Source organism: Protopterus annectens, chromosome 1.part1 (genome assembly GCF_019279795.1).
Source record: "Protopterus annectens isolate FY-2018-M chromosome 1.part1, PAN1.0, whole genome shotgun sequence".
NCBI classification, from domain to species: Eukaryota; Metazoa; Chordata; order Ceratodontiformes; family Protopteridae; genus Protopterus; species Protopterus annectens.
Genome location: NC_056726.1, coordinates 691671690 through 691686600, shown reverse-complemented (window position 1 = coordinate 691686600; position 14911 = coordinate 691671690).

Genomic DNA, 14911 nt, shown 5'->3' with positions numbered 1-14911 from the left:
TTGTTATTTTTTTTTACTGTAGCGTCCATCATACTTCTTCGCATACAGACTTTAGTTTTAAAGTGTTTTGGAATACATTTGACATGGTGCCATAACTCTTTCCCATGGGGCAGTGGTGCTCATGTCCCACAGACTGAACAAGCTGTCTCTTACTATTTAGTTTACCTCTTTCCAACTGGCCCCTAAAAATCTACATATCACAGCAAGTACAGGAAGAGGCATGTAAAATTCAGACATTCCCTCTACTAAATAAAGCCATCCAGTTTTGCATAGTATGTATGTATGTATACGATGACAATGCATTTAAAATTCATCCATATGGCGTTATTATATTGAATCTTAACTAGAGTGTGTAATATTTCGTAATGATAAAGTCTAATAATAATAACACACATGCTTAAATTGATAATTAATTAATTATAAGATGTCTAATTGTTTTCATTCTCTTTTGGTCATCCTGATAATTCTACCTCTGACATCTAGCTGTGAAAGGGGGATTCAATATACAGATGCAACTGGAATCTTTGTTATGATTTTTGTTTTAAATAATCAGACAAAATATGTGATGTGATCAACTAGATGCTGAGAATGAAGATGATCTAATATAATTTGATCCTTTCTAGCCTTTGTGGATTTTGATTTTTGCTGCTCTGTCTGTAATTAAGATAGAGCAACAGGCTAAACATTAGATCTGAATTATTGTAGAAAGCACCATTTTATGGAGACTGTTATGCAATAGTGATGGTTGAGATAAAGGTGCAAAGAAGAACTTATGTTTGTAATTTGTAGTTGTTTCATTTATTAAAGTTGACCTTTATGACCCTTCTGTATTTTGAGCATTATTTTTCTGTATCTTGTTTTGTTGGTTTTGTAGAAGTTGGCAGCTAATAGTAGAACCCAGTGAAACCTTGTATTAGATACTCAGGGCTATATTTATTAACTAACCTAGATTATACTATAAAAGAAAACTACAATACAGTTACTGAAGAAATTATAAACATAATTACCAGTGAGGATGATATTTTATCTTTTGAAGCTATACTTATGCTTATCAAAATTATATTAAAACCTGTTTTATATTATCCACATAGCGTTGCTACCAGATAGAAATTCAATTAAAATGTTATATTATTACAGTTTCCATGGTACCTGTTAAGACACAGAACAACAAATACAGAGACTATCAGAACATGGAATTTTCTTTCCAGATGTTGAAATTTATGCACAGACTTCAAAACTCTAAACCAGACTATACTGGTTAGAGAAAGTGGATGCATGTTGTTATAAGTAATTACTTATTATTATAATCTATTGTTTCTGTTTAAGTAAGATAAACAGTAGAAAGTTATAGAATGTAAAAATATTTAATGGTCTTTCTAACAGATTAACCAATTAAAATTATATTAATATCTTGTAAAAATGTTTTAGAAATTATAATTGCAAACATCCAGCCATAACAATAAGCTATACTCCTGGGCTTATAAACAGCAATATTCAAAACAATGTGGTGGAACAGAAACACAGTAATCTCTACTACTTGTCAAACTGCTTAAACTGGATACAAATTTTATCTGTATATAGAATTTTGACTGATTATGAACTGTGTCATATAAATTAACTTACGATTAATAACAGATTAAAACTGGAAATAAAGAAAATTTCAATTACATGTATGCAAAAGAAGGGTTGCCCAAACAGTATTTTTCAATAATTATTAATGGAAAGGGAGGTTTAAACCCTCTCTGTCTGAATTACATAAACTAACTTTAGATTTAGGTATAAAATACATAGTAAATGTTGGAATTACATCAAGCAATATGGTCTAAGAGATTTAGTTAACTGTAGTAGTAAAGAAATAATTTTAAATTCAGTGGGAGTGAGAACAACTAGTATTTAAAAAAATAGTGTTTTTTGGTAGAAAGTGTTCACATGGAAATATTTACATATAGAGCTAGATTCCAAAAGAGTTGATCTCAGGGTAAGTGTTTCATGAGTCCAAAAGAGTTGCTCTTAGTGTGACTTCTTTGGTGTAAGGCCTATCTAACATCAGGCTTACACCAAAAGACCTGCTCTCGGTTTAAGCTGTCAATTTAACTGAGTGCAAGTCTTTTGCAATCAGGCCTACAGTCTTCTTTACTCCTTACAAAATTATCAAAATTTATAAAACTAAAGAAGAAGCATGTTGGAGATGCAAGAAAAGACTTACAGCAGATTGGTATAGTTTATAAATGTGACAAGAATGTGAAATACTAAGAATATCCATTATTTTCAAAGCAGACAGATGGATGAGTAATTTCAAATCCTTTATATTAACTAAAGTTTCAATTTCTGGAGCTATAAATAGATCACAATATCCTTTGATGTACCACCAGATATTAGTGCCATCGAATCCCTCAGGACCTTTAAATTTACACTTTAAGACAACTACCTTAACTTTTAAAACTGCTCTTGCTCCTATGCGTCAACCAACTGACCTAAGCTCTCTGTCCAGGAATTAACTGAAAATATAATCATTTCAGTCTAAAATGGATTTAATAAAGCATAACTTAACTGGGCAAGCAAAATTTCTTATTTTTAATATAATAGCAAGAGGGCACACGTATGATTTGGCAAAATTTTATGCCGGATGCCCTTCCTGATGCAACCCTCCCCATTTATCTGGGCTTGGGACTGGCACAAAGAAATGCACTGGTTTGTGCACCCCCAGTGGAAGGTGGATGAGTTTAAGTACTTGGGATCAACAGTTCAGAGTAATGGTGAGTGTGGAAGAGAGGTGAAGAAGAGAGTACAGGCAGGATGGAGTGGGTGGAGAAGAGTGTCAGGAGTAATTTGTGACAGACGAGTACCAGTAAGAGTGAAAGGGAAGGTCTACAAGAGGGTAGTGAGACCAGCTATGTTATATGGATTGGAGACAGTGGCACTGACAAAAAGGCAGGAGTCTGAGCTGGACATGGCAGAGTTAAAGATGTTAAGATTTGCACTGGGTGGGACGAGGGTGGACAGGATTAGGAATAAGTATATTAGAGGGTCAGCCCAAGTTGGAAGGTTTGGAGACAAAGCCAGAGAGGCAAGATTGCATTGGTTTGGACATGTGCTGAGGAGGGATGCTGGGTATATTGGGAAAAAGATGCTAAGGATGAAGCTGCCAGGTAATAGGAAAAGAGGAAGGCCTAAGATAAGGTTTATGGATGTGGTGAGAGAGGACATGCAGGTGATTGGTGTGACAGAGCAAGATGCAGAGGACAGGAAGAAATGGAAACAGGTGATCCACTGTGGTGATCCCTAATGGGAGCAGCCAAAAGAAAAGAAGAAGAAGCAAGAGGGCACACATTACAAAAAAAGGAATTTCTCTCAGTGACACAACTGGGAGAATGAAAGAAGAGAACTTCCAGACTATATTTCTTTTAAAACAAAATACATGGTCACATGGGAAATACAAGGACATAGCAAATAGAACTAAATGAAAAACATGGAATTTTGGGATGCCACGAATAATGAAATGTGACAGCATTTTTGACAACACGTTGACAAAGGCTATATGATTATAAGAGGAATGTCTCCCCTTATGGAAAAAGTGCATTTTTTTATCCTTTGTTGATCTGGTTTATCCCTTGAGGCTTCAAGCCCCTTTATAAGAGTGACCCGAGATGGTATTTCTGCTGACAATGGGAAATTTGTTCAAAGCACAAGGGAAATTCCCCTACTCTATTCATTAAGTACCAGAGGAGTTTTACATCCTCTGAGCTACCAACATCTCAGGCATAAGGCGCTTTGTTTAACATCTCATCCAATGGCAACACCTTTAGGATGTCTCATTGCTTAATGGTGGGATACAGTGTCAGTAATGGAAACAATGAATCCAGTCACCTGGGGTAGGAATTGAATCTATAGTCTTTTGATCTTCCAGCACCAAAGGAAAGTGTACTACCAGTCGAGATGCTAATATTTAATCCTTTGAGAATGACTTCCATAAAACCAGATCCTCCTTTTAATTTTTTTTAAATTATCAATGCATTTATTTCTTTCCTGGACACAGATATGATCTTCAGAACTGTTTAGCTCACACATTAATAGAATTGTTTGACTTAATATTGACTGCTGTGTCAAAATTATTTAAGGGGGGAAAGCTTGTTAGCGAAAGCTGTCTAATACAAAGAGTGCAAAGTAACGCTATATTCATCAATGGGAGGTCTTTCTATCATCTGGTTATAGAATCTTTAATGCACTGGTGGAAGCTATGTCATTTGTACAAAACAATAATTTAATTCCTGACATGCACTCCACAGAGTGGAACTGTTTCCCCAAAATTACACTCAAAATCTGAAGTTGGGAAATAATTGCTGTATATAAAAACCCAGTGCTGACACTGTACAGTATGCAAAAGTCTTGAATATACTTGTTTTGTTTTATTAAAGACATTTAAATAGTAATTTATGATATGAATATTAAATGTTTATGTTAGTATAGGAAATCTTTTAGCAATCATACTAAATGAAAAAAGTTAGTCATGTAATTTATTATAATTTTTTGCCAAAAACATAAAATAAAGGAAAGCTGTTCTATTATTAACTTGTTTTTATTTTATTTTACTACTGTTTTAGTTTTATTGGAATATATATCATTACTTAATATTAATGCAGTTATAGTAAAATGTTTTGATTTTGTTTATTTAATTGAGACAAACAAAACATTTTTCATCTATTAAGTTGTTATAATTAGAGTTTGAATATTTATAACTTTATGGTGGTTTTCAGTTAAACATTATGGGGGAATTTAATAAAGCCTACACAGACTTTTTTTCCATATAGACATAGTGCCACACTGCCTACATGGAAGTAAACAGGTGTGTGATCCACTAAACAGAGCCAAGCAGCTCACACGAGCGAGCCAACACAGAAGTATCTGTAACATGCAAATCACCTCATAAGCAAGTGAACTGCATGCAAATGACAGAGGTAGAGTGATCCAGCAAGCAGATAGGCAGTCTTGCAGATCCTGTGTTGGTGTCTGTAGTGCACATAGAAAAAAATCCATGTACAGGATGCAAAACAGACAACAGGGGCTGTAAAAGTGCAGTTAGTTGGGCAGAAATAGCATAACAGACACAGATATGTTCAAAACTATCATCCATGTGTCCAAAACTGTATGGAAAATAATTTAAAATCATTTTTTTTAATAATCTGGGTATGTTTGCATGTCATGCCACAGTGCACAAACATGCTTTTATGAAGAAAAAAATTGTGTAAAAACCAAAGTTATTAGTATGTGACAGTAATGTATTACAGGACCCTGCGTGGAGTAACTACAATGGTGGAATGATTCTGTTGCTAAGGAGGCAGGGCCTGGAACCATGTTGTTTCCCTGTTGCATGTACAGATCTCTATGTAAATGAGCTGGGAAAACTGAATAGCACAAATGGGTATCTGTGTCTGCAGATCTCATCTGTGCAGGCAGAGAGACATGATGGTGCCCACAGAAGAGGTAGCTGACATCAAAGGGGTGGTGTGTCTGAGGACTTGCAAGCCCATTAGAGCTCAGTGGCACCTCTTTGCGTGGTGTGGAGCTCTGCTGAGCAGGGGGGGGGGGTACAGTGTCTGCTAAGCTTTGTTTACCTATGGGGCACGTGTTTCATTGTGTTTGACTATGTTTGCATGGTGCATCACCATGCTGAGATTGACCTTTCATGGGGGCACTGAGCGCTGAGCACTGTTTACCTTCACAGCACATAATTGCATAGTGTGCCACAGTGCTGAGCAAGGAAGGCTGTCCAAAAAAAAAAAATTGTCTGAAAAAGACAATGATATCATAATTACTGAGGACTCCTGTTTCACCTAAACTAGGGCCATTAACAGCCATTAGTGATGTACTTGGTAGGTGGAATGCATCATAGTTAGCCAATCACAAAAGCTGTAACTACAACAGAGCACTGTAAAGGTTGCATACACCCTACAATCAGATTTTACCCCCATACTCTGCACCAGTGAAATACAGACTTAGGAGTTTTAACTGAAGGAATTCTAGGGGCTGCTGCAGGTCTGCTGCATATGTATTTGCCAGATGCTGAGGTGAATGCTGTTGTTGCTGCTGCTGACTATAGGCTTAGACTGAGAAGGAGAACAATGTTCAGCCCCAGGGTAACCTTCCAGGAGCTACATGAGCTGGAGACTGTAGAGCCCTACAGGGTGGACAGGAACATACTACAAGAAATCCATGAGCTCTGCTGACCTCAACACAGACTCAGAGCCAACAGAGGGGAACCAATCCCAGTGGAAACAAAGGTATGTGTACCTCTTAGCATACAAGTTACAGTAACTTTCTAAAGACCAAATGGGGACATGATGGGAGTCTCACAGGCATCAGCATCCAAGGTACTCCACTAATTCCTGGATGCCATGCTACCGCATGCCAGTGAGCACATTTATTTTCCCCTCACTCCTGAGGCAAGGGCCCACAGTATGCAACACTTCTGCCATGTGGCACACTACCCTGAAGTACTGGGATCCATAGATTGCACTCATGTACACATCAAGGCACCATCTGGTGAGGAAGGTAGAATCTATGTCAACCTCAAGGGGTATTACTCCATCAATTGCCAGGTCATGTGGAATGCCCAGAACATTATAACGAATGTGTGTGCTGGCAACCCTGGCAGTTATAATTTCTCCCATATCTGGTATGCATCACAGCTGATTGATGTTTGCTAGGGATGATATCCCACGTAGCCACTTACTGGTGGATGCTGTCTACACACTAGAACCGTGGATGATGACAGCCATCAGAAGTGCGCACACACCCACTGAAGAACACCATAATGAGATGCATGCACAAACTAGGGACATCATAGAGCATGTGTTTGGGCTGCTGAAGTCACAGTTCTGGTGCCTGAATATATCTGGTGGAGCTCTGCAGTATTGTCCAGCCACATGTGCCCAGAAGTTCATAGTATGTGCCATGCCACAAAATATGATCCAGCAGAAACTGCTGCAGCAGGATCAATGAAGGGAAGGGATTCACAGCCCCCCACCAGTGCCTAGTTCACCACAGCCACACTCTCAAGGGGACTCTGAGGAGGAACCCACTGAGGTTGTCCCTGTAGGCAGATGTAGGTGTGCCCGGTATACCCTGGCCTTGGCCAAGAGACAATGCACTGACAAGCTAGGGCCCTAGGGACTGACACCTTACTCCAACTCACATACAGATTAGTAAAAATTATGCCAGCCAGACCATACAACCTGTACCTGATCATGTATTGGCTGTGTACTGCATGCATCAGACAGAGTTAGCCCCAAACTACAGGTCTGTCAACTGCTGCATTCACAAGGTAAGTCACTCACCTATTCACCACTTTTAAGGGGTACTAGAATATGGTAGCTTATGTAAGGACCTGCAGCATGTATGCAAGAACATATAGTGGGCTACTGGGCTACTTGAGAGATCTAACAGACCCTTGGGACAACAGGTACTCTGTGCAACAGTATGTGCTCCATAACATGCCACACAGCTGTAAAATCCACTACATTATTCAAGGAAGATGGCAAACAGTGGGGTTACACAACAATCCCACAATTTTCTATGCCAACAGAGCATGGGCTGTTCATCCCCCACCCCCAACACATTGTACCCATACAACTGCTGTAGCAGTGAATCTGCAATGATACATCAGCAGACCAACCAATTCCAGGGCTGTGACATAGAACTGGCTACACGTTCTATGTCTCATGTAACACAGGGGTGAGAATGTATCTCTGTATGCTGTTGATTGTGTGATGAATGACACATCTTTTGTTTGGCAGCTTGTGTGGCTCAGTAGGCTAGGTGTATTAGCATGGGAGATGGTGTTGATTGTTTGAATCTAGCAGTATCCACATCTTTTGCATGTGAGGTAGTCATGTGGTGGTGTTCCCACAGACTGTCATACCCCTCAATCTGTTAGTACATGAAAGCTGGACAAAGTCAGAGAGAATGGGGTGACAAAGGGCCAAAACTAGACATAGACATTCAGATCCTCTGAATAATCTAGAAGGTGGATAGTATAAAAGCAGGTTGCATCACAACAGAAGATCTGAAGGATATAAAGTCCAACACTCAAATGTTTGTCTGTAGTTAGTACTATTCACTTACTGCATTATACAATATTTTACTGAAACACCACAAACGTATGAGGAAAAGACCATACATATGTGGTGAAATGTTGGATATTATGAAAAAAATGTACAGTGAGAGGTATGCAGACGTTCACCCTGTATGTGGTGTAGATTATGTATCCCAGTCACATATTAATTACAACACACAGCCGGAAAATGCCATGGACAATGTCAGGGAAGTGCTGGGGTTTCTGCGCTCAGGTTTGGATCCTCTCAATTACATTATTATGTTGGAAATAGGTGCATCTGCCAATGTCTGTAGCACACAAAATCCCAGCTTGGAGTGCAGGTAGCTCTGTTATGGAGTCATGTTGTAAGTACTGACAGTCCCACTGGACATGCTCCTATACTTGGCTAACTTGAGCACAATTCTGTTGCCTCTTCATCCCAAAGACCTGCTATGTGGAAATACATCTATACATACAGAGAGCTACCTATACATATCTGTCTGACCCTATCCCCCTCCCACATGCTTACTCTATCAGTATGTATCACATATACATATAATACCAATTTATATATATATATATATATATATATATATATATATACACACACACACACATACACACACATACATATATCCAACAAACACCCACAAAAAATTAGTACTTTAACAGCAACCCAGTGGTGTAAAACAAATATTATAAAAAGGAATAACATCCGCCACCATTCTGTGAGGTCCTTATGGTGATGAAGAGTTGGAGTTATCTAAATGGCTAAACAACAACCACAACAATAACAAGAACAACAATGCAGTGCTTTACATTTTGGTGCATCTATTAAGAAGTTGGTACTTTTTGGTAAAAATTCATTTTAACCTAACAACCACCCAGTACAATATAACACAATTTTAGAGATACAGTTTGGAAACATTTCTCAATTTCAGAAAGCCTCACATTTTATCAGAGTCAAAGAAATTTAAAGGGCAACAATGGAAGGGAATGATATATCTATCCACTTTCATTTTTATTATTAAATAAATAACCTACAAATGTTTGGCTTTGAAAATCTGTATAGTTTCCATACACCCAATTTTCTTACAGATGGTGAAAGGGTGACTTTGGATGCATCACTGGAAGTAATTGTGTAAACTTAGCAGTTTAACAAAGAATAGAAGTCACTCTTGCATTTAAATCTGCTTTCATTCCTATGGTGACGAGGTTGTATTGTTGGAAATGACTGCACTCAACAGCCAAAGTTGTGGAACTCTTCCATTTGCTAATTCTTTAGAAATTCTGTTAATATTAAACCTTAATTATATAGAATTATAAAGTGTTTGTATACATGACTTATTGCTTGATTGTTGGAGTCATGCTTGTAAAGTCAAAAACGTTTGTGGATATTCAGAAAGATTGGTGACGTGGTCATGCAGCAAGAAAGAGGGCAGTATAGGTAGCACAAAATAGCCTGATGCCAGTTAGGCATGCATAAGTGTAGGGAATGCACAGTAATGTGGGCAGTTGGGTTGGATAATGAATGAGTCATAGCTACCCTTTCACCAGCAATTGTGCTACAACACAAGCCACACTGCTGTGATCATGTAATCCCAAAGGATATACAACATGAAGATCACTACCACTCTGCGAGGAAACAGACAACATTCTGTTAAAATAATAAAACGTTTAATAAACAATGGTAAGCGCTTTCACAACACAATATTGCTTCTTCAGACCATTCAAAAAAGTGCATCAAGAACAGACTCTTATATAGTTAAAACAATTAACCAAAGATCAGTGAAAATCTAAAAACATTTAAGATATCAATTACAAATCAACTATGTATATCTAATGAATTCAGCTGGACTTCCTAACCAGTCAAATAACACTAAATTATCTTGCCCTGTCAATTTGATGACAAAAAACTATCATCATATTTGAAGTCAGTAAAATTTGTATTGTGACTGGTTGGAAAATTTCACTAGTTGGCTTGACTAGTCTGTTTCACCTGTCACACTTCCAAAGACTGCCTCCACCCATAGGTACAGGTGTGGCCAGTGTTCCTCTGTCACCACTGTGGATGCACCCCAAAAGGTCAGCCAGTATATGCAATTCAATACTATCCATGCTATTAGGTGTTGCAAGCTTGAAGTGCAATCATGGAGCTGTATACAGGGATGTCTCCCTCATATATTCCACAGGAGCAGTGCTTACATTTCCAGCTAACACTCTTTTGTCTCCACTGTGGGCTCGCCCTACAGAGTTAGTGGGTTTGAATCACACAGCTTCACACCATCCATTCCATCTGGTGGTGTGCAGTAGGCAATGCTTCAGTTGAGATTCAGTGGTTAATTGGCTCATTAATGTTATTCATAGAATAATGTTAGACATTGCTAAATGCTTACTACACTATGAAAGATTGACTCCAACTCAAAATGCAAACTTTTGATCATAATTGATAAAACTATCTCTCTTTGCATACTGTACAAAATGGACAATTATTTTGAAGAAGGGCAAGCCCCACCCCCATAGTCCCATTACTTAAATATATTAACTTTAGAATCAGACTGTGGAAGTATAGGATAAATACACTGCAATGGCAGCAAAGTATATGCTCAATCTCTAATATGCAGAATAGTTGAAATAAATGCAAACATGGTCCAAGAAAAACATTGGAGAAATTAAGACAAACAGTTAGTGTTTGAAAGTCTATATGCTGAACAATTTATGGAAACGTTATAAAATAAAGTAGAAAGCTTGCATTTTGTATTGAAATCAAGCTTTTATAATGTACACTTTTCTGATCTCCATACCAGAAAGCAAGACCTCTGGCTGACTAAGTTTGCAAACAGCTGCAAACTAGGATTTTATTTTCAGGTCTTCCTCTGTAACCTAATCCTTCAGAAAGAACTTGCACTCTTAAAAAAACTGGTGTGCTGAAAATAGGTTCAAATTACATGCAATAAGTGCAATATTGTCACATTTGATAGATAAGCCTTCCCTCAGCATACTGCAAAGCCAATACCACTCTTCAAAATGAAAATGTTGTTAGGGACCTTGAATCATGGGGTGGACATTTCCTCTCTTTTGATCATCTTGTGACAACAATAGTCAGAATATTATTCTACTTATTACAGCTAATTGTCAAGAGAATATCCAGATCAAAATGGTTATTGTTCTCTTATATTCATAATTTATTAGGCTGGTTTACTATCAAAACTGCAGAATTCAAAACTGTGAACGTTGATATCCTCGACGCAGTTCATCGCCTCATGCATATTAATGAGGTCAGATGATCAACTTATATGATCAAGAGTCCGTTTACAATCTTAATGTTGACAGTTGCCATTTACAGACATGCTGCATTTCTCTGTCCTGCTGACAATATTCTTAACTGCCGTTCACATGACTGACGGAATTCACACTGTCACTCCTACCATTTTCGAAGAGGAGCAGGACGTTCAACTGATTTTCAAGATTTTAATTGTAAACCTATTAGGCCAATTACTGGGTACAATACCTCTTTTATGAAGTACCTCGCTGGATATATCAAACAACTTGAAAGATGCCAAAGGTTCCTAAGAAGATTATGGGCTTAAAGAATCTGAACTGCCAAGAGAGTTTGGAAGCCCTGCCCTTTTATTCGGTATCTTATGGACTCCTGACAGAAGAACTATGCCTCGGCTTCCATACTATTAGGCACTCACTTGTCCTGGATAGCTTGCATCTCCACAAGTCAAATTATTCCACACATACCAAAAGCATGACCTAAATATTCACCTGCAGATGAATAAAATGCGATGGATAGATAGGTTCATCATGCAGTGCCTCCCACCTCTGGAACAAACTACCTCTATAGATTAAGCAGTGTGGTACACTATTATCCTTTAGGCAGGAGATGATTGGGTGGGCACCCACAAATCTACTCTGGGCTATTCTGGCCTAGTTCCCCAAAATAAATGAGGCATAGCCTAAGGATAGGTACTGGCAAGGTGTAAAGGATTACGGAACTCATTCACCTTGAAATTGTTATATATTCTTTGAATCCTATAACTCCCAAAAGTAGTGTCTTTGTATCACAGATATTTTATACTCAAAGTAAAAATAACATGATTGGTGTAAACACAATACAGCTAAAAAGATATTTTAGTTTCCTGGTTCTTTCCCTTCTTTTCCATTGACAATCATGTTGCTGTTTAAATGAAAATATTATCACAAAAGCATCCTTGTTATAAAAGTGAATTTCCAGAAATTAATAATTAGGAGCATATCTGCACTGAGGTTAATGCTTACTTACTAATTTACTAACTTACACAATTAGCAGACATTTTTATGAAGAAGAGTTTAAAGGGAAACTGCAACTTCAGAAAATACATTTCCATAAAGTTTTAAGACAAAAGTCAGAAAACTCTCTTAGAACAGCATGCAAGGGGAAAATAGCACAGCCAAAACAACTTAATTTGACCCATAAGTTATAAAGCATGCATTAGAAGCAACACTGAATAGGTTCTAATATGTAGTCAGTTTGATTGCGAGAAGAAAACCAATTGCACAAAGACCCTGGGTGATGCCATGGTCAGTCACATGATCACATCAGCCCAGTAACATGCATGTAAAATGGCTGGGAGTCATTTGAATGCCTGAAACACTGACTGGCTTTACAACAATAAGAAAATGGCAAAAATGGGAAAGTAGAAAAGATTGTGGTACAGCGAGTTCTGGGAATTCGCCCTATCCCCACTGTAATGCAATCTTGGAGCTGGTATATATAATTAGCAGGGGGTGCAGGGGAGCGCCCATCCCCTGTATAGAATGTTTTCTCTTTTTTTTGGTATTTGTTATTTGTGTGTTTTTAGCTTCATGAATGTATTTCAAAATACATGATATATACATTCACACACAATGACACACTGCTACAAGCACAGAGTAAAATCCCTACTATGTTTGCATTATAAATGTAAAAGAAATGGGTGTATAGTACAGGCAGAAAGGGGGGAGGGGAATGGGCATGCAGAGGCATACATAGAAGGGCAGGGAAAAGGAAGCAAGGTATGGGGTGAAAGAGGAAGTTTTTTTTTTTTTTTTTTGTAAGATTGGTGCCCAAAAAGCATAGGGGAAGGTAGTATAGGGAAGGTGTAGGTTAGAAGGATGTTACAAGGATGGAAAGAGAGACAAATAAGTCAACATAAAAAGTTACTGATGACACAAATGGTGGAGAGAGAACTGCTGCATATGTGTGTGTGAGCTATGCAAATTGTTGTTGTCTCTCGGCTTTTCCCGGTTAGGGATCGCCACAGCGGAACTCCGGTCTGCTAATGATTGGCAGTAGATTTTCATGAACACCGAGGTGCCATCTCAATGTTCAACCTTCAACAAAGGCACGCCCATTTACGCATGTCTTTTGAACACCCACCCAACCATGGGGAGGACATACAGACTCCACACAGAAGGCACTCCCCGCATTCCAGCTGGGAATCGAACGGGAGAACCTCTTGCTGTAAGGTAACAATGCTACCACTGTACCACCGCAGCTGTGTGAGCTATGCAAATTATTCTGTATAAATTTCTGCAGGAATTACACAGATTATTCTGCATATATTTGTGTGGGATCAGTGCAGATTATTCTGCATAGGTTTCTGTGAGAGCTGTAGAGATTATTCTGCATAGATTTGTGTGGGTGTCATGCAGATTATTCTGCATAGATTTTTGCAGGAGATGTGCAAATTATTCTGGATAAATTTGTGTGGGAACTGTACAGATTATCCTGCATAGATTTCTGTGCTGGCTGTGCACAATATTCTTCGTGGATTTATGCAGGCACTGTGCAGATTATTCTGCAAAGATTTATATGGGAGCTGTGCAGATTATTTTGCATGGATTTGTGTGGGAGTTCTGCTGATTATTTTGCATAGATTTTTATGGGAGTTGTGCAGAGTACTCTGCATAGAAATTTGTGTAGGAGATGTGCAGATTATTCTGCATGTGTGGGAGCTGTGCAGATTATTCTGTATAGATTTGTGTCCACTCATTGACCATAGGTGCATATCTGCATGTTTAGGTAAATGCATGGCATCAAAGTAGCAGGAAGTTCTTCAGGCAGAGATTGATGCATTAGATGACAGATTTTGGAGCACTAAAAATGATCAACCAGAACTTCCAGGAATGCATGTCATGTGAGCTGTCTTCAGATGTTAATTCAGTCTGATGTTACAATAGATGAACACAACAGTTCCATTGTAGGATCACCAATATGATTCTGCATGCCACATAAAGGTCCACATCACTGACGATGACCACAGCTAGGAGTCCGCTATTGCAGAACACTTTTATTGATATGGAATACCTCCTGGGGTCACTGTCTGGAAAGAGTGAAGGGATCCTTATATCTGCTAAAGGCTTGGTTGTGAGTGCTCAACTGGTTATACCATCACATGTTTCTAATGGTATTTCTGTATGTCAGTAACACAGTCTTGTTGTGGCACACCAGTCCTGTGAATTCAAAACTGTCTTATGATCTCACAACTTACTATTGCCCACAAGATACTTTACCAACCTGATAACACCCCTATACTTTCTCAACTTTTAATCCCTTATAACAATCTTACCTCCCTTCGATCTTCTTCTAAACTCATGACCAAATCTGTAAAGTTCCATAACTTAGCTGGTGACTCTCTTTTCACTAATACTGTAGGTAGGACATGGAATCTGCTACCCACATATATTACTCTAATCACTTCCTTACCACTCTTCAAACAAAAAATCAAACTGTACTTCCAAAATCACTGGCTTTGTTCTTGTAGGACTCCTGACTAACCTTCTTCATTCCCC